Source organism: Numenius arquata, chromosome 10 (assembly GCF_964106895.1).
Source record: "Numenius arquata chromosome 10, bNumArq3.hap1.1, whole genome shotgun sequence".
Taxonomy (NCBI): domain Eukaryota; kingdom Metazoa; phylum Chordata; class Aves; order Charadriiformes; family Scolopacidae; genus Numenius; species Numenius arquata.
This window is the reverse complement of record NC_133585.1, coordinates 15,948,290-15,968,079: the sequence shown is the minus strand read 5'-3', so window position 1 is coordinate 15,968,079 and position 19,790 is coordinate 15,948,290.

Below are 19,790 nucleotides of genomic sequence, written 5' to 3'. Positions count from 1 at the left end.
AGATTAGTGCTGCCCTGAGGTGGGTTGTCCACCGGTGTTGGGGTCCGGGCTGTGGTTTCAGCCCTGGCCATGAAGCTGGTTGGGAGGGTCGCCGGGTCAGTGCTCTCCGTGAGGGTGAGAAGAAAGGGCCGGTGGCTCTTTATTGCAGGAATTGCAGTATGTGAAAACAGGTGAAAACGACACCAAAATCACCGTATCTCCATGTATGTGCTAACGAGGTAGTAGCATTAATTATTCAAAATAAACTTCCTTGAGAAAGGTCAGCTCAGCAGGGCACTGAACAGCAAATACACTGACAAGCTAACTACTGGGTGTTGTGATCATCCTTGTCTATACAGCATTGTGTTCTATGAAGACTACAGAGAAGAAAGCTGCTTTATGGGGTTGTGTATAACTTTCCTAGGTGGAACTAAGGATGGCATGAGTTCATAGGAGCATGGTAGAAATAGACTCAAAGGGGAGCGAGGGCAAGAAACAAAGGGGAGACAGAAGAGGAGAGAAGGTAGTGGGGAAGATGAGACACCTAGAAAACAAGAAGTAAAACCGCTAATTAGCAACAAGTAAAGAAAGTCCAGGATTCCGCTTGTACCCTTTGTAGATGTGATCCTCAGACATGAGTGGCGTCTGTGGGTCTCAGAAGGAGACTACATGGCCTGATAAGCCATAGCTCTCAGCTATCCCTGTGCTTTGGGGACCAGCTTTGCAACACAGAGTGCTGGGGGGAGTTTTCCTTCCAACATCATGTGGTTAGACAAGATAGTCTCTTCAGGCAAGGAGCTTCCAAAAGATACTTTGCTAGTTCCTGTTTTCATTTGCACGAATTTATCTATCACTTGGTTTAATTATATATTACCAAGTCAGATCCTATGTAGTCCAGAGTGGTTTTGATCTAGAGCCCACTCATTGAATAGTAGATAGGTGAAACTGTCCTCTATCAGTTATCGATGGGAAAGGTCATCCAGGGTGAGGAAGAAAAGCTACTTGGCACTTCACTGCCAGTACTTACACTTGGACGTATGAGGTGATAAAACTTAATTGTTTTGTTGTACCAAACCATTGTTTTCCTTCCTCTTAGCTTAGGGACACACACCCATGAAGACGTAGCATTTATCTGCTATCTGTAGGAGTATAGCTCCCATTTTGACAATCCCACTTGGTCACTGTTCCTCTTCATAATGACAAGCCCTTCTCTAACTCTTTGCCCTGTGCTGCCTGGCCTTTTTCTCTCTCTTGCCCTTAGTGCTACAATAGGAAAAAGTTTGCCAAAGGTCTTTACATCTGAGCACAAAACTTGGTTGTTCACTTGTTAATGAAGTTATACTGAGTTGGCATGTCACAAATCACTGATTTTCTTGCATTTGTATGTGAAATCTTAGACACTTAGCTGGTTGATTATCCTTTTCTATACTACATTAATCCAGTGGCAAATTTTGATGATCTTGCTGAATTTAGATATGCTGGCAGTTAAATTGCATACTGTCAAGCTGTTATTTCTAGCCACTTTACTAACCCTTTTTTCATCTTTGGTAACTGAACTGCAGATTTTTGTTTGTTTGTTTGTTTGTTTAAATTCTATTGCTGATCTGTTTGTGTATAATTTTTAATTTTGCATAAAACAACTGACCCATAACAGGTAGCTGCTTAGCTGTTTTTTACTGTGTGCTTATCGATTCTCTATAAATCACACCAATTTGCTAAAATAGATCATTAGGTCAAACACTTTCTTAGAATTAAAACAAACTAGTTCTGAGAAATAGTTTCCATTACTCCTGCTGCTTACTCTGTAAGAACAATTTAACTTATTGGGTTTTAAGAGACAGTCCATGTTCGCTTCAAGACATGGTATCTTTAGTGGAAAAAGAAGTAAGATTCTGGGCCAATTTACCACTTGTGGAATGGAAACCGAAGCAGTGAAGAATATTGTACCAAGAGAATAGAGGTTTTGGGAGCAGTGTTGCTGAGTTGAGGCAATGTGTTCCAGCATGCCTGTTGTCCATGTAACCAGCAGTGGTCATTACTGTGCCTCCAGCAAGGCTGGCAGTGACAGTAAGCCCCTCTGGGGACCTGGCCATGCCTCTTCTTATCCAGGGACTGTTGGCAGATGCTTAAATGGGGCATTTTCCTTGGCTTGTGTGCCAATGTTTTGTTTCCTATATCTAAAGCTGATCAAAAAATGAAGAGAAGTAAAAAGAAACCTGACAAGATTACTTTTTAAAATCTCATGTTTTAAAAACTGCTAGTGATATGCAGGCTTTGCTTCAGAACCATCAGTGTCGCCATTTGCAACGCTGTATTCAACTTATTTAGTTTCTAGCGTGACTTCTTTTCTGTTTTCCTAATTGATAGGTAGTACTTTTTGGCTTTGGTAAAATGAAAATATCATTGTGCCCTGGTCCTTCAAGATGCATCACGTTGCCAATTCCTGAAGCAGCTGTGGAAAGTGAGTAAAACCTATAACATTATCTGTGTAACTTTAGTTGCAATGTGATATAGTGATATTGCTCGTTCAAAATCTAAACTTGTACAGAAGTTCTCCTTTACTCAGAGAATAGTCTTGGGACACTTTGTAGATTTTTGTCCAAAATCCCAGGATCCTGGAGTGCTGGATATCACATATTCATTCCAGATGGTGTGCTAAACTCCATTGCACTGGACTGAAAATAGCTACCATTTTCTACCAGTGTCTACAGAGTTGTTCTAAGAGATTTACAGTTGCCCTGCAGAGAAAAGAGAACCACAGTAAATAGTCTACTACATTATCTGTAAACTCATCAATGAAAACAGAATGATTATTTCTTTTCATCACCACCCTTTCTGTGTTTTGCATGTTTTGCTCCTCCCTAGGGACTATATGGGAATAGCATGTTGACTGTATAAGTATAAATTAAAATGTTTGTCTAAAAGAAGAACTATTAAAATGTAATCCTGGGCAGGATGTGCCTGTCAGCAGGAAGCTTCCTAAAATACCCTGTGTTTTAAGAGTGGAATTTTAGAGTAGGAGGGAAGTGTAGAATTGCTATTTACCTGTCTGATGCAGCTTTTGACACACATGATGAGCCAGCTTCATTTGACTGTCACCTCCTTAGGAGGCAAAATTCCTCAGCCCACACTTTGCTTAGCATTGACTACTTCTTTATTTACTCTTTGTGCCTTTGCATTTTATCTGGACTGTGCATTTTCAGTTAAGCTCCAGTTAAAGACAGGCTTCTCAGTCATGGCATTGTAGGAGGGCCCACAGAGCCTCCCACACAGTGCCTTCCTCAAAGAGAGATGGGGATGTCTGTTTCTTTGAAGAAGCACTTTTGAAACAAAAGGGATTCCCCTATGCCTCTGACAATTTATTTCCCACCACACATGCACAGAGCCATTGGACTGATGGGCCTCCTTCCATTTGTCAGATTTTTCAGAATAACTGCATTTCAGGATCTCCCCCTAGATGTGCCTGTCTCTTTGGGTTGCTTCTGGGGAATGCCTGAGAGGAGCTGTGGGCAAGGCAGTGCATGAAGGAGGGCTTTGACAAGTGGGGCTGAAGGAACCTCATTCAGAGAGCTGGGAGATTCAGAACACTGAAATCTTGGAAAAGGTGTAAACTAAATGAAAACCTTTTCCTGTCGCCTTTCTCCCGTCTTTTGTGCCTATTTGGATTTTGGCTTCTCAGGGTCCTCTGTGACCTTTTCCCTTATAGTTACACATGGTCAGCAACCAGAACCAGCAACCAAAAGAGTGAATCATTAAAATGGGCAGAAAATTTGCAATTAGAAAGCCTTGGCATGAGAATTTTGTTTCTGAAAGAACTTCACCCCGGCTTAGAAATCAACAACCACAGTTTGGCACTATCCTTAGCTACCAGAGCAACTGATAGAATTAGAAACCAGTCAGAAATGCAGGGAAGAATGAACTGGTGAGTTAAAAAACAAGAACACAACCAAGACTATGAATAAATTTCCAGTCATCTGTACATAGACCATTTATTGCGAAAGATAAGAAAAGAAAAACTAAATTTTCATAATCCTGATTACATGCAGAGGATTGACCCAGATGCATGATTTTAGCTGTATTTATTATATTTAAACACAATGTATGCCTTCACATGTGTTTACTGAAAAGAGGAACCACAACCGTATAAATTAAATGCATTTTTAAATATTACTGTTTAAAAAAGAAACTATTGGATTCCTGCATACTAAGAAGTAATGTATATGACTGTGGTGCTCTAGAATTAATTAGGTCTCTTATTTTAGTTTTAGAATCAAGAAGATATTTTCTCATTGCTTGCAGAATAAAATAGCTAAATCCTCTGCTTAGATCTGAAAGTAGTTTTGCCCACAGCAATCAAACTAATATTTTCTTTATAGCTCATTCTCTTTGTAAGCTTTCTGCTGATTTCATTAGGCTTTAGATCAGGTTCCAAGTAACTAATTATATTTATAGTGTGATTTCTTTGCTCAGTACAACTAATTTAGGTAAAGGAGTTGGTGGGAATGGTGAAAGGCTAAATAGTATTCCTTTGCATTACTTTGTCCAGGTGCAAGATACCAGGAAAACTCTGTTTGTCTTTGTATTCATAAGTTCTCACTACTAAGCTGGGTAGAAACTTTCCTACTTTCAGTATTTTGTGAGAGCATAATGATGAACTGTTGATATACTGACTTTCCTCTTTATACTGACTAGGGCTGACATATTTCTGATCGCAAAAATGGGGGTCAGAAAGAGCTGGCCATTTGAAAGTGATGATGGAGAATCAAACTTCAGCATGCGAGATGTCCATGTTTTTCGCTCATGCTCTGTTCCCCCAAGTTTCTTCCTAACATTTCTTAATACATATTCTCTCCTACAGCTCTACTGTAAAGCCACCACCCTCCCTTTCATCATTTTCCCACCCTTGCCACAAATCCCTTCTCACCTATAACCCGCAGGCCTGCCCTTATTTCCCCAGCTCAGATCTGCTGCTCCACTCATGCTCATCTTTGAAAGGACCAGTGCTGCACCATTGCTTCTGTTACTGCCTTCCTGAATGCTGCCATGGGCAGCTGAATAAGGCTTCTCTCAGCTGGCCCTATCCACAAAAATAAAAGACCCTTCAGCTTTGGTTTCTGAGGATTTTAAAAGCCTGGACAAAAGTAGGTTTGTTTAGCAGCTTTCTTTGCTATTGGATATGAAGGTTGTGTTCTTGCATCACTAGCACAGATTCCTTACTCTTTTTCTAAACTGGCTCTCTTATCCTAGCTCCACAGCTGTGTTTTTCTATCTGAACAGGAAATTATTCCCTTTCTTGCCCGAACAAATTGCCTCTTTTTTGAAATCCAGTGAACATCACCTGTCCTGAGTGCTCAGTCAGAAATTTTCTTGTTTGTATTGTTTTTCTTCTCTCAAACTGAAATGCAAAGAAATAGGCCCATTTCAAGTTGACTTTCTGACAAGAGGTCTGGTAGACCACAAGGCTATGTTGGATCTCTAAAAGCTGGACCTTGATTTTAGCAGAGGAATCTAGCTGAAGCCAGCAGTTTTTTGGAGGCCTGAGCCATCACATCACATTCTGCGATCTAAAGTTTACTGAGGACCTCGAGTTACCTGGTTTTTTTTTTTTCTGTTATGTTTCCATTCCTGAGAAAAGCAAAAGCTGCAAGACTGACTTATAATTTACTCATTCAATTAGTCAAGTGAGAGTGAATCAAACCTTTCCAGGCAATTTTGTTTGAAGTGTCTGCACTCTTCTCTGCATCGCATGAGGTGCCAACACCAGTGGGAGTTTGCCTGAGGTAAGAGCTGTGGGTTTGGATGTATTCTTCCATTTTTATTAGGTCTTACACTCACAGGAATTTTGTGCTTTTTAATCTTGTAACTGTACAAAACTTATCTGGATATGGAGGAAGACAACTTAGTAATTTGCTTTAATTATTCTCATAACTGTTCACATTATGTTATATGAGCTAGTCACACTTAAATTCCAAATCCACTTTTACAGCAAGAAGGTGTTTAACTGAAATCCTCATGCATAGATCTAACCAGTTTGAAACAAGTAGCTCAACTGAGCTACCAAAATACATCAGTACTCAGAGCTTCTTCCCAGCTGATTCCAATTGGTCCATTAATTTCATTGTATCCATTTTAGCATTTTAAGTTCCTTTTCTCTCTCCCTTTATCATCTGTATGATTTCCCTTAAAATACTTCATATGGAATAACTTCTAGCAAAAAGCAAGTTGTCAAAAAAAGTATTCCAGCTAAACTGTTATTAACTCTTGTTAATATTCAGAGTATAGCTGCAGAATTGAGTGCTATTTATTTGGAGTGCACGAGTACTGAGATTTCCCTTGCTGGTAAACATGTCCACATAACACAAGGCAGTCTTACACCCTTTATAATCTTCCAAGGCAAGAAAAGTGAAACCAGAACATGAAGAAGCAGGCAGACTTTGGAAAGGTCTCACTGCAAGTACTATGCGATGCACTACATTTTTGAATACAATTAATTAAGCGGTTAAGCAGGACTTGTACACTACTTCACATATTCAAAATAAGACCCAATGATGTTTGGTATCTTGGCATCAGAGTCTACCAAAAAGATGGTCATATGACATGACTGTTTTCATTTCTCTTTTTTAAGGCACAAACAAATGAAAGAAGAGAGCTGTTTAGTCCGTACCATGGGACTGAAATTTAACGCAAGCATAGTGATGGATTATAACACTGAAAGTTTAGAATCAACTCCTGAGAATGTCAATTTTAGGAGCTCTAAATACTTTGCAATAAGTTTTTTTCAGTACACTTTATTGCTTGAATTGTTTTGTTGCAGTTTTTTAGCTAGTATGCCCTCCAGTATTGGTATTTAGGATTCATCATTTAGCTTCTAAAGGGTCATCTAACTCATAAGATGGAGTTTATTCTCTGGGTAAATAACTTGCTCATTATAAAAAAGAATAATGCTTCAACATTGTAAGTTGAATCTTTCAGTTATGGGGGCGAGGGGAAGGGGAGATGGATATCCAAGGCAGGCATAGCACAAATCCTACCTGACTTTTCTGTGGAACGGGAAGTGTAAGTAGATAAATAAAATTAGCTCTCTTCCAATTCCAAACACAGCAGTAAAAAGCCAGTTCAGTGTTTTATGTCCTTGCTGCCAGTTAAAACTGCAATATAGAATTATTGCCAAGTACAACTTCCAAATTTTCAGATTAGCAGGTTCATTACTGACTTAAAGCTGAAAAGAAAGCTGCTGTCTGCAGCAGTAGAGGCAAATTGTCTGTTCTTCCAGGGTGAAACCATCTTACATTTGCAGATCTAGGCTGTGAACACTAACCCCCATCTGTCTCCCTGTCCACCTTCTGCAAACGACAATAGCGTAATTCGGGTAAAAATGAACAGACCAAGTGTATTCCATGAGCCTTACACCCTGCTTCTCAGATCATAGCAAGGTTTTAAATTGGGCTATTTTTTCCCCAACTTCAGTGAGGAATAATGTGGGGGTTTTTTTCACTCCACAGGCCATCATTTTTTTGGGGAAGGCCCTTGTGCAGTATATATATTAATTCATGCTTTTGAAAGAACGAGACAACTTTCAGGAGAAGAAAACAAAACATTCATATCAGTTACAGACACTGGAATACTTTTGATGGATCTAATATTCAGCCTTTGGCTGGAAGGCAATTTTAAAAGAACCAACTAGTTAAACTTGAGATACTTTTATTTCCTCATAAGATTTACTTCTCTTCCTTAATCTGTAACTCTCTGTAGTGAGTTTCTCCAACCATCAATATGACAGTACAGCAATATTGCCTCATCAGTCATGATTTACTTAATGTTTTCTGAATTTAGTAATATTTGATTAAAATTTAATGTGAACATATCATATCATGCCACATATATTATTGCATCCATTAATCAGGTAACCATAATAATGAAATGTCGGAAGATTGGATGAAAAAGGAGCTGAAGCCTTTGATATATGTTTGGCATGGTTTTGTGAGTGATTAACGAAAAGATATCCAGTCGATTGTGTAAAGCTTCATTAATATACATTTACAATCATCTATGTACTGCATCATCAGATATTTTTAACCTTAGTTAAACTTGATTTTTTAATTTACTGAACGACACTAAATATTAATAATCCTGAAAAATATATAGTATTCTATTAACTCTCATAATGCCAGAATGATTCATAATGTGTCTTAATGCTTTTGTAATAAAATATGTACTAAAAATATTGTCAGAGTTAATGGATCAGTTTTGTTAAAGGTGGAATAACAAATGCTTTATGCATGGCTCTATAAAACTCAAATTACACAATTGTATTAAAATAAATGTAAGTCAGTCAGTATTTCCATCTACTTTTTTAATATGCAAAGGTAACATATGACCTAATCTAGCAAAGCATTTACTCCAGTTTGCTGGGGAGGTACTAAAGACAGTAAGACTTTAGTTTATACTCGTAAGTATTTCATTAAACATGTAAAGACTTTCCAGATTTAAAAAATCCCAACCTTTAAATCCTTAGGCTTCAGTTCCTGAAGCAAGATAAGAATGTGTTCTTCAGGTAAACCTTGAGACATCTGTCATTGTTTTCCTGGTATTTGTGGCAAGAAGCAACTAAGGCACTGATCCTACAGCCTGTATCTGTGTAGGAAATGATTGTGCGATGGATCTCAGTGGAGCTGTTTGTAGTGGCAGGAGTGCACACATGGATCTTCAGCCATGTGTGTTTTTGCACTCAGAGCTGGATGCAAAATGGATCAGAACACGTGTGCTTCATTTGTGTTGTGGTTTCAGTTGGGATAGAGTTAACTTTCTTACTAGCAGCTGATACAGTGCTATGTTTTGGATTTGGGATGGGAATAGCGTGATAGCGCACTGGTGGCTTTGGTTGTTACTAAGCAGTCAAGGCCTTTTCTGCTCCTCACACTGCCCTGCCAGCAAGTAGGCTGAGGGGCACAAGAAGCTGGGAGGGGACACAGCCAGGACAGCTGACCCCAACTGACCAAAGGGATATTGCATACCATATGACGTCATGCTCAGCACATAAAGCTGGGAGAAGGAGGGGGATGTTTAGAGTGATGGCGTTTGTCTTCCCTAGTAACTGTTACATGTGATGGACCCCTGCATTCCCGGAGATGGCTGAATGCCTCCCTGCCAATGGGAAGCAGTGAATGAATTCCTGTTTTGCTTTGCTTTCGTGCATGGCTTTTTCTCTACCAATTAATCTGTGCTTGCTCTACCTATTAAATTGTCTTCATCTCAACCCACAAGTTTTTCCTCACGTTTACTCTTCTGATTGACTCCCCCAACACAACTGGGGGTAGTGAGCGAGCGGCTGTGTGGTTCTAGCTGCTGGCTGGGGTTAAACCACAACAATTTGTAACATGCTGAAAGTTCCCAGTGATTTGTGATATGTGTCACTCATTGTATATGACATGAAGTGCACTTACATTGTGTTCTGGAGTCCTATGTTGAAAAGCTGCAGCCGTTCTATGCCTGTTATTTGCCTCGTATCTTCTCTCACTTTTTGTGAGAATTTAATTTCTTTAGTTTACATTTATTGATTACTGTGAATCATGAAGAACACTATCATTTTTTTGGTGCAGCTGCAGGTAGATAAGTGCATTTTTACACTACAACAGCTTCAAAAAACACATCTCTTCAAAATATTTTCAGAGCAGGGGTGCCATGTGTTTTTTAACATGGCTTGTGATTTTGAAACGTATGGTTAAAAACTGTACACTGGTGTCTAAGCTGAAATATTACCACTTTAGAAGGCTGCTTGGAGATCCTGGTTGTGTGGTGTTAATCTGTATAAGCACTGTGCAGTATATCAGCATCCAGTCTATACTTTTATCCCACGGTGTCTTGTCTTCAGCTGATTCAAGGACGATTTCTTCAGTAGTGTCTAGTGGGCAAAAGCTGATAGCAGTCATAGGCTACTTGATAACAGCTTAGTTCTGAGCAAGGTGGATGAGCGTACTCATCAATCTACTGATAAAGGGCATTAAAAACAGTCAGGCCAGGATCTATGAATCTTCTGCACTAAATTCAGCCAAAATAAGTCCATGCAGCTCCATCTTGCACCTATTCTGTTAAAGGTGAAACTATGCATTGAGGAAAAAATGATGAGGCTGGTTACGACTAATTTGATACAAATGTATTTGTAAACAATCTCACTGAACACTAGCCTCTTTTTCCCTCTAGCCTGCTTACTTGGAGATTGACAGAGACATAAGTTAAATAATCATCATTCCACCTATAAATAAAATTATTCACCTGTGAATACAATATTTTTAATACATTCTTTATGTAAAAAAAAATAATCAAGTGTGAGTGCACAAGCCCTGTATAGTGTTGCACCTTTTAGTTCACATGCTACCTTTAGCACCAGTAGGTCTCAGCATGTGTCTTGAGTGTGCAGACTGGTGATGAAGAAAAACACATTGTGTACTTTCTTTTCATAGCTGTGAGGAAGAATTAAGAAGACATAGGGTGCAGAATTCTTTCCTGGGCTTAGGTGGACTTCTGAAAATGAATTTTCTTCTGAGCTCCTGTCAGTTAGACTAGTCATAACTCATTTTCTGTGGCTGTTAATCCTGCCTGTGAGGGGGTAGGGATAGTCATTTTCTTTGTAGCTGAAGGCAGGAACAGCATCATAACAAATAATGACTTTAGGATAAGACTAAATGGATGAACTGCAATTGCAGTTGTCCTTCAAAATTAAGAACGAGAGGACAAAAAAATGCAGAAAATATGATCTAAACTAATATTACTTTCAGCTTTTGTGAATTCTCTCTAGCCTAGGACCTGTAAAGGCTTGCAAATACAAAGGCAATGGGTGTTGAAACATCTGTGTTAAGCAGTTACTATTCACATTTTTACAGGTGAGGATATCAGGAGCACTGGATACAAGTGTCCCTTGTCCAGCTGGTGGGAACAGAACAGTGGGTTGTACCCCAGAGACCTGTGCTTTGACTTTTAGACAATGTAATTCATCTATTATATAATAGCGCATTGCATCTAAAATGCATTTCCAATCTTTTCTGTAAAGCAAGCTCTTTTCCTTCACATTCACAAATCTGGGGTAGGAGAAAACCCATCAGAGATTTGCTGACTTTAAATACTCTTTCATCTTTACATCTTTAATTATAGCTAGACAAATGGTGTCAAGTGTAGGCATGGAAAGCCATGGATAGGAACTCCTAAGAATCTATAGGAAGATTTTATTTCGGTCACTTATTTTTGGTGGGAGGGATGAGAAGAAGTTGTCTTTGGGAATGTGGCAATCGCTGTAGAGCACTTTAAGTTTTTTCCTCCTAGTAGCATCTGTTTTTCAGGAGAGGAAAAAACTAAGATTATGCTACAGCCTCGAGCTCTATCATGTCAATCAGGTAGGAGTCCAAATAAATTAACTGTTGTCAGACTCTGATTCTGGTGACTAGGATTTTAAGTGGTTGGGAGAAAAAGTTCCTGTGTATTTGGAAAATTGTAGCCTGTTTTGGCAAGAAGTGAGTAGATCAGAGCCTGTTGCTTATGTCATTGCAGTGTTTGAGAACCTGCCTTCTGCTGAGATGGAAGGGAACTTTCTGCAAAATTAAAAGTGTTTGTTACATCTATCTAAAATCTGTGGCTCTTTTCTTAACGTTAAGAAGCTTTGCATAGCTTCAGTCTGCTCTTCTGGGCTGGAGAAATCTGCCTTATAGCAGTCAAGGGGGATTTCTTTCAGGAGTGAATTCTGACAGTTCCTTGTTTCTATGTTGCTGGATTACATAAATATTGGTGTGGGGCTTGAGCAAAAAGAGCAATGTGAGTTTTCCAGTGCTAATGTTCTTGTGTTTTCTCTCTGCAGCAGTCTCTGATATGATGAACGAGTTGCTGCAAATACATTTAGTTATTTCTTAATATTACGGATGCAAAAGAGGGAAGGGGGGGTGGGTGGGATTGTTTATGGTAGACTGCAGCTTCCAAGTTGGGAATGACCTGCTTATGTTCATACTTCTACTTTTTTATGTTCGATCCAGTGTCTCCCTGGTGGGTATATGAGAATGATAGGGAAATGCCTCTTATACTAAGCTTTGGATGTGAAGATGAACTTTATTCTGTTCTGTTCCTTTCCATTTTTATATACTTGTACATTTCTGTTTTCAGCATTGTATTCGGGAACCTAATGGTGTTTTAAGCACAGGTGGTATCTTCTCCTCACCCTTGCAACTAACTGGGAGAGGAATTACATGCAACATAGATTCTTGTGTACAGCATAGGTAGGGCTTTAGATAGGTGCCGTAGGGCTTTAGTTTGTTTATTTGGAAATGAGGGTGCTGCTGTATGTAAATAAGGGAGAGTAAGATGATGAAAGGTTACTTAGCAGAGGGCAATTTAATTGGGATAACTTGTAGATAACAATTTGCGCTGCATGCTGAGTACCGGTCATTGAGAAATTTCTGTCTCTTCTATACAAGCACACAGCCACTCAGTAGAGGTCCCTTTGTGCAGCACTGAGCTGAGTTACAGTACCTGAAATTTCAAATGACAAAGGAATCTTGCTGTCAGACTCTCTCTGCTGAACTGCTGATACAAAGGGCTGTGGGAGGCGAGTAGGAACACCAAAGCGTCTTCAATTGTTATCAGATAGCTGTTCATAGAAAGGTCTTCCCAGAGTTGGCTGCATAGAAAGCACAACCCACACATCATTGTTATTCATTCGTTCAGTTTAAGAGGCTTGTTTTTCACAGATGTGCTCTTCCTGTTTGGCATTTGTAACTGAGGATTGTTGTTAGTTGAAGAAAAGTGTCATCCAACTATGAATTGAGATTTTCAGCTGATTCATGAACACCTTTGTTAACTGCAGCAGAAAAGGAATATGGCTGAATGTGAAATGTAGGTTAAGCTGTATTTCTACCTCAATATATTATACTACTCTGGAAGGCTGAAAAAGAAATCTTAATTAACAGTTATGCAAAAACTTCCTGCCCATTTTCGTCTCAAATAAAAATAGTAAAGCAATTAGAAGATGGAGGTAATTGTTATGTATTAGCCTCCCTTATTCATAGGAAGCCTATATATAAAGAAATGTATATATATGGATTTTAAAATAATTAACCAAAATTGCTGTACATGGCAAGTAAAGTAAGCAATCGGTATGTTTTAGTAAGGCTTTCATGTCAGAAAATTGGCCAGACATGCTAAGAAAGGGCGGTAAAACTTGGGAGAAGGGAAGGAAATTAATTATCTCAGAATAATGGGACCAGAGCCACTCGTGTGTATAGCAGATTATTTGTGGATCTTACATTAATGTGAATCTTGAAAGTTTTGGTATCTAAGTTAATGCTACAGCCAAGTAGCATGATCACAGATAAGCAGCTGTTTATTGTTGTTCCAGGGAATGATGATCAGATATGAGTTATTTCTGCCTAAGTTTTTTTCAGCATATATATGTCACATCATTTCTAGCTTTAGTAAAAGCATCTAGATTTTTTTTAAAAAGTAATAAAAGTGCTTTTTAAAAGTAATTTAAAAATAGTTCTTCATACCAAAGTGTAACTGTGAAAACAGTTCTGAATTGTCAGGTCTGATTTGACAAATCAGCTTCCTTTTGGCAGATGGATGAAATGTGCTCTCTGACAGTCTCAGTCACATCTGTATCTGGCTGGGTACTCCATCTCTAGCAATTCACACTCCTCTGAAACAACATTAGGCATGAATCTGGCTACTCTTCAGAAGGCTATCCTTGCTTAGGCTTCCTTAGATCATAGTGGCTTTTTAAATGGTAAAGATATCTTTCTAATCCTAAAAAATTTATAAGCACAGAGAAAGTGCTCACAATTAAAACAAAAAGCATCTGCCAATACAACAAACTTCGAGTGCAATTTTGCAGCAGAGCAAGAACCCAACATATATCCTTTGAAAATCAGTTTACTAAATTAAGTATAAAATAATTATTCTGAATTATTTAATTAACTTTTCACTCTCAAGGTTTTATTTTATTTTTGCAAGGTTCTTTTTAAACCTAATATCAAAGATCTAATTTCCTGTACCTGAGCATTGTCAACACATCGGAGAGAAACATCCAAATGGGAATCAAATTTATTCACTCTATAAATTAGTGCTGTATTTAACATTGAGTGTTCTGGTATTCTTGGAAATCTTCCTTTTCGGTGAAGTTATCTCTAAGAAGCCAGCAAACCAGTTTTAGTGGTATTGATATGACATGTGTTCAGTTGGAAAGAATGAGCGGAAGAGAGAAGAGACATCTGGATGGTGTTACTTCTGCAAAGAAAATATATACACTCCATCATATGGTAGAATGAAGCACCAGAGTGACTTTCCTGATGCTGCACAAATGGTGGTTGTTCCTCAGCACATCCAATTTCTGTTCTGAGAGATGATTCTTAAGATCTCTTTACTACTAAATCCAAATATATCACATGAGTTGCTTTTCTTCAAGACTCTGAAGATGACTTGGCTTAGGCTGAGATTTATGATTTACAGGGGCAGAGGCTGTAAGCTTCCTGGCAGCTGCCCCCAGCTAACGGCCTCCTGTCTGTCCTGGGGTAGAAGGCCACTGGCTGTGTGCCCTTAGCCCCAGTCATTCCTCCCGTTACCCAGTGTATAGCTTCTGTGCTTCCTTCTCAAATGCCCACAGTATGTGTCTGGGTTTCATGCTGGTGTAGTGTAAAGAAATAGTCCAGGTGTGCTCTCATGCCTTCAGCCCACAAGCCAGGATGGCTATGGGACCACCCTCAGGACAAAACATGAGACCTCTCTTTGCATTAATTTTTCTCACAAGGACTTTCCCAAATGTGCAGAGCAACAGGGAGCCCCAAAGCAGCCTGTCTCCTCATCCCTTTCCAAAGTCACCTCCTTAAAGGATCATCTCATAATGGGGACTGATTGCCCATTTGATCTTGGCAAGCCTCAATTTCACACTAAACCACACAGACACCTCAGGGCCACCACAGTAGCATTTGTGACTGGGAGTAGTTGTGCATACACGGATTCCCGCACAGTGTCTGTTCTGTAGTTAAACACCTTAAATAACCCTTGAAAATTATTCTGGCTGTATTCAAAAGTGGTAGCCTAGCAACTGATTTTTTTCTTTTTTTTTTCTCTCCTTTTTTTTTAAATCTTCTTTTTTTCCCAAACAGTGAAGGAAGTGAGTTCTAATCCTCTTGAGGGTGCTGTTTATTAAAATTTCCACCATGGAAATTACAGAGTATTTTCCTCTTTCCGGAAACAATTCTGAACTAGTTGCAACAGAAACATTTAATTTGATTGAGATGTTAGAAGTAGATGTCACAGACAAAAAACAAAGGAAATTTTCTTTTTTCCCAGGAAACTAGAAAGTCTATAAGCATGAGGTTTGTTAGTGCATGTATTAAATGACGACTTTATAAAATGAGGTTAAATAGGAGAGGATATAGGCTGTTTGAGTGCTCTTCATAATGGATCAGGAACCCATAATGTGAATTAGGGTGCCTTGTAAACATGTTGCAGTCACATTATCAAGATTAAATGGGATTATCCTGTCAGCAGTGTGGTGACAAGGAGTTAAAGTTCTTTAGCCTGTTCTGGATGGCCCTTTCCTCTGGTTGGTGAGGGCCGCACTCCATAGGAAGTGATCTGCTTGTAGCCCTTGTTACTGGAGCTGGCGAACGAGGTGAAGGTTAATTGGCATTTTAAATTTTACCATCTTAGGTGCCCATCTTAGAAAAGGACAATTATACAGATTGTACACAAAAACCTACAATTAAATCCGAGTCCTTGTACTTTACTGTGTTGCACCCTGAGAGGCTTCTGTGCAGACAAATATGTACTTGGCTATGTATTTTGAAATTTGTAATTTCACACCTGAATTGATGATATTGACTCATTTTCACTATATGTGTAAGATATTTAGAACTGTGTTCTGTTAATGATTCCTTTAATGTCTAAGACATGGAAGTCAATTAGAAGTCCTTGTACATTTTTTGCATATGTTTCAGACTTTGGTGATCCTCGAATGTCACAATTTGATCAGTTAGTCACTGCCACCTTCTTTTCTATAGTGTTTTATTGGTGTTTCCTATTGCAGAAATTATCCATTGATGTTCAGTTTACTCACCATACTGTAGCTGTTCTTCCTCTCCCTTGCATTGTACTCATTGGCAATAGATTATTCAGAAACTGCTTTAGGGAAGGAGATGCCAGAAAAAAGTAGTGAGAGAAAGATGTAGTGACAATGGAAATTCAAATGCTCAGTGGTCCCTGTTGACCACTTTAAGTGGAGACAATTACGTTAATCATACCTACCGTAAATATGCTGAATATAGCAGTAGGTTAATTTTATAAAATTGTAAGGATTATCTGTTGATAGCTGAGCCATGTCCAAATGTATATTAACAACCTTGTTACTCTGAGAGCTTCTACTGTATCTAGAGTGCCCCTTTTTTTTTCCACAGCGCTAACAATATGCATCCAATGTGTCAACCCAGGCAGGTTTTGGATAATTCTGTCAGCAAAGGTAAACCAGGAGTAGCTATGGGCCTGAAATAAATATGTAGATGCACACAGATACGCAGCTGCAACATGGGACATGGTAGCACACAGTCAACTATTGCTCTCTAGTGGGTGGCAGACCCTGTCCAGCCTCAGATACTCACACCTGTGCCAGGTCAAGGTACAAATTCAGTGTTTCATTGTGGAGGCTTGACAGTTTCTGAGTTTGGAGGTGAGGAGGGGCAGCAGAGGGCTCCTGGAGAGTTTCTCCCAGCTCTTTCTGAAATGTTTAGTTGTGATACCACACTTGCATGAGTGTCCCATAAACACATAGGGTGTAAAGCATTGAAGGCTCTGGCCTTGCACCAGCAAAATATGTATGCCAGTCTCACTGTATCTCATGCTCTGAGCTCAAGACCTCACAATGAACTCGTGTCACTAACTTACCACCTGAAGGTCTGTAGTTCATAGTGCATAAATTCCTGGAGTGGCCTGTCTTACGGCTCAGGCTATAAAGCAGGAGAGACAGCATGGCATGATGCTGTTGCTGAGGCCACAGTACTGTTCAGCTGGGCACAGTGTCCAAAGGAACTGCGTGAAGGATACGCTTCCCAGCTCCAGATGAGCAGAGTGGTCCCTTTTATTGTGCGACCTGACAAATGACATGCTGCAGGTCAGAGCAGAAGACACGTGAAGGATCTGCGTTAGGTGGTGCTTAACTTTAAGAGCTTGTATAGTTACTAATGTTGCTATGAATACTGTGAAATAGTGTTGAAGCTCCTTGGTGTTTCAAGCCCACACTGCTTCACCCCCTGCAAGCCCAAGCCCAGGAAAAAATTATTCTTAATCCTCCCATGTCCAAATTCCAGATTTAAGTGAAATGAATTACGAAATTGCATGCAAATGTTTTCCAGGATTAAAACAGTTTTTTAAAATGAAACCTTAAAATTATTATAAAGTAAGCATTATAAATGAACAAATTGTTTTAAACTAGTTTGCAATACAAGAAATCCAGAAGTAATGCATTCACTTGCGCTTCAGAATCAGAAAATGAACTGAGGATCATGGTTTTTGACAGACTTTGCTGTTCAAGGGCTCAAGGGATCATGTTCCATTGGGCACCATCACCTGAAAAGCAGGGCAAAAGACAGTCATTGAACTACCCACCAGTCAGCAGGACAAGGATGCTGGCTGTGTGTCACCAGGAGGGAAGAAGAGAAATATCTCCTCTCCCCCTAGCAATGGTTCGTGCTGGTTAGCTAGAACAGGCCTTTCCATTTGAACATCTCCATAACCACATGCAAGATGAGAGCACAAGATTAAAGGAGAAATCTCGTTCTGCCATCTCAAGAGCAAATCTGTCGTCTGCATGGCTTGTCTTCATAATGCAAGCATAAGTGAAATTTTGTAAATGCTTCTCATTTTAATAGTTAGAAGTTTATCTAAGTGAAGGATGGCTTTTTTAATAATGATTTTGCTTTTTAAAGGGGAAGATAGGAATATGCCAAAGGCCAAATGAATGGAATTTTTTGTGACTAAAAGAGGCATGAAGGATTTGATGGTCCAGCCTTATCAATGTTACAAAACATGGGATAGGTACTTGTATTAGAAACAAGCAACATCAACTCAGTATAGGCCAAGTCATATTTATAAGGGAGGTGAAGTAGTATAAATGTGACAGAGAACCACATACTTCTCTAAAATGTTTGAACTTTAGAAGAATCCATTAAGCTGTATTACAAACAGTTACAGAGCAAAGTGAACCCCATTACGGAAAAGTATGCTTTGCTGTCTATCCCTGTAATGACACAAGTCAGCTTTGGATTTATCATATAAATACTATATAAGAAAGATTTTAAAACCATGTGCAATTTAATAACAATATTTCATGTAAAATCACACGATGAATTAAAAAAGGGAAGGATTGTGTCCTTGAAGAAGCTGTGAAGAACAGAAAACTTCACAAATTCTTGTGTTTAACATTACTTTTTAATATCCTTGCATTAAAAATGAATGATTACTTTTTAATATTACTTGTAACCAACTATCCCCTACCGTATAGATACATTTCTTGTATGATTTTATTATATGCTCAATAATAGTACCTATAAGCTCAGATTTCTTTTGAATATAAATGATTGGAAACAATATCTACCCTAAAGCATCTTTAATGTCATTATAGATGGGTAGGAGTAAATTAAGCGGTATTTAGCCACCAAAGTCTTTAATTTCATTGCATTTGAGTAGGAGTTAGACATTACGAGGTCCAATTAAAAAAGTCACTAATGTTTTTACATCTGAGTAGGAGTAAATTAAACAAAATCACTCCTGAGCTGCTAATATCATTTTAATTGAATGTCATTCAGTTTCTAACTGCTGTTACAACACAGTAGATAATGAGTCAAGCTCAACAAATCATCTGAGCTCCAGGTACCATGGCTACTAGGGGTGAAGGTAGAGTTTAGGGATGGAGAGGGAAACTGTTGGAAGTTAAGAAGCTGACAGGAATGATAGCAGACCTGACATCTCTTGGTTGATGAGACCTATGTTCATCTAAAAATATCACCCTAACAAGAGCTAATCTAGCAAGGCTGCAAGCTAGGTCATTATTTCTAGTGTTCAGACATAAAAAAAAAAAAAGAAGAAAAAAAAAAGCATTTATCCAGAAGATGCGATTTACAGAGTGAATGCTAGAAAGGCTAATTCCATTTATTCACACCTCATGAATAATTCATTGTTTGATTTAATGTTAATCTTGATGATGAGACAATGGTGAAACAATACTAGACAATATATAGACTTAAATATGTGAAAAATAAAAAATCATATCCTATCACAAGCATTATTATTTTTTGATCTATAACAGATAATATTGCATTTTCCTCATACCTGGAAATCTTTTCACTTTGGTAAATAGCAGGTTTAAGACAAGCTGTGGCACTTCGTATAGAGACTGTTAAAGAGACTAGAGTGAAAAATACCCTTCATTGAAACTCAAATTACTATAAAACAGTAGATATTTTCCCCTAACAGCAGTTCAACCCATTATAGAATGCTAGGCTTCCATCAGGAAAAACGGCAGGGTTTTAAACCTGTTATTAATTTGTGAGCATCAGATCTCTTCTGGTGTTACAGTATGTGTACATGCCTGGCTGCTAAGAGCAAATATTCCTTTAAAATATGCATTTAATGTAAGACGCAAGAGACCGGGATCTTCTGAATGAAGCTCAACACCTTGTTCTGAACTCAAGCTAGGCGTTGGCTTTGTTTATAGTCACACACTTTCGTTTGGCCTTTGTGATCAAATGCTCCTTTCTCTTTGCAGAAAATGGTGAGAGCAA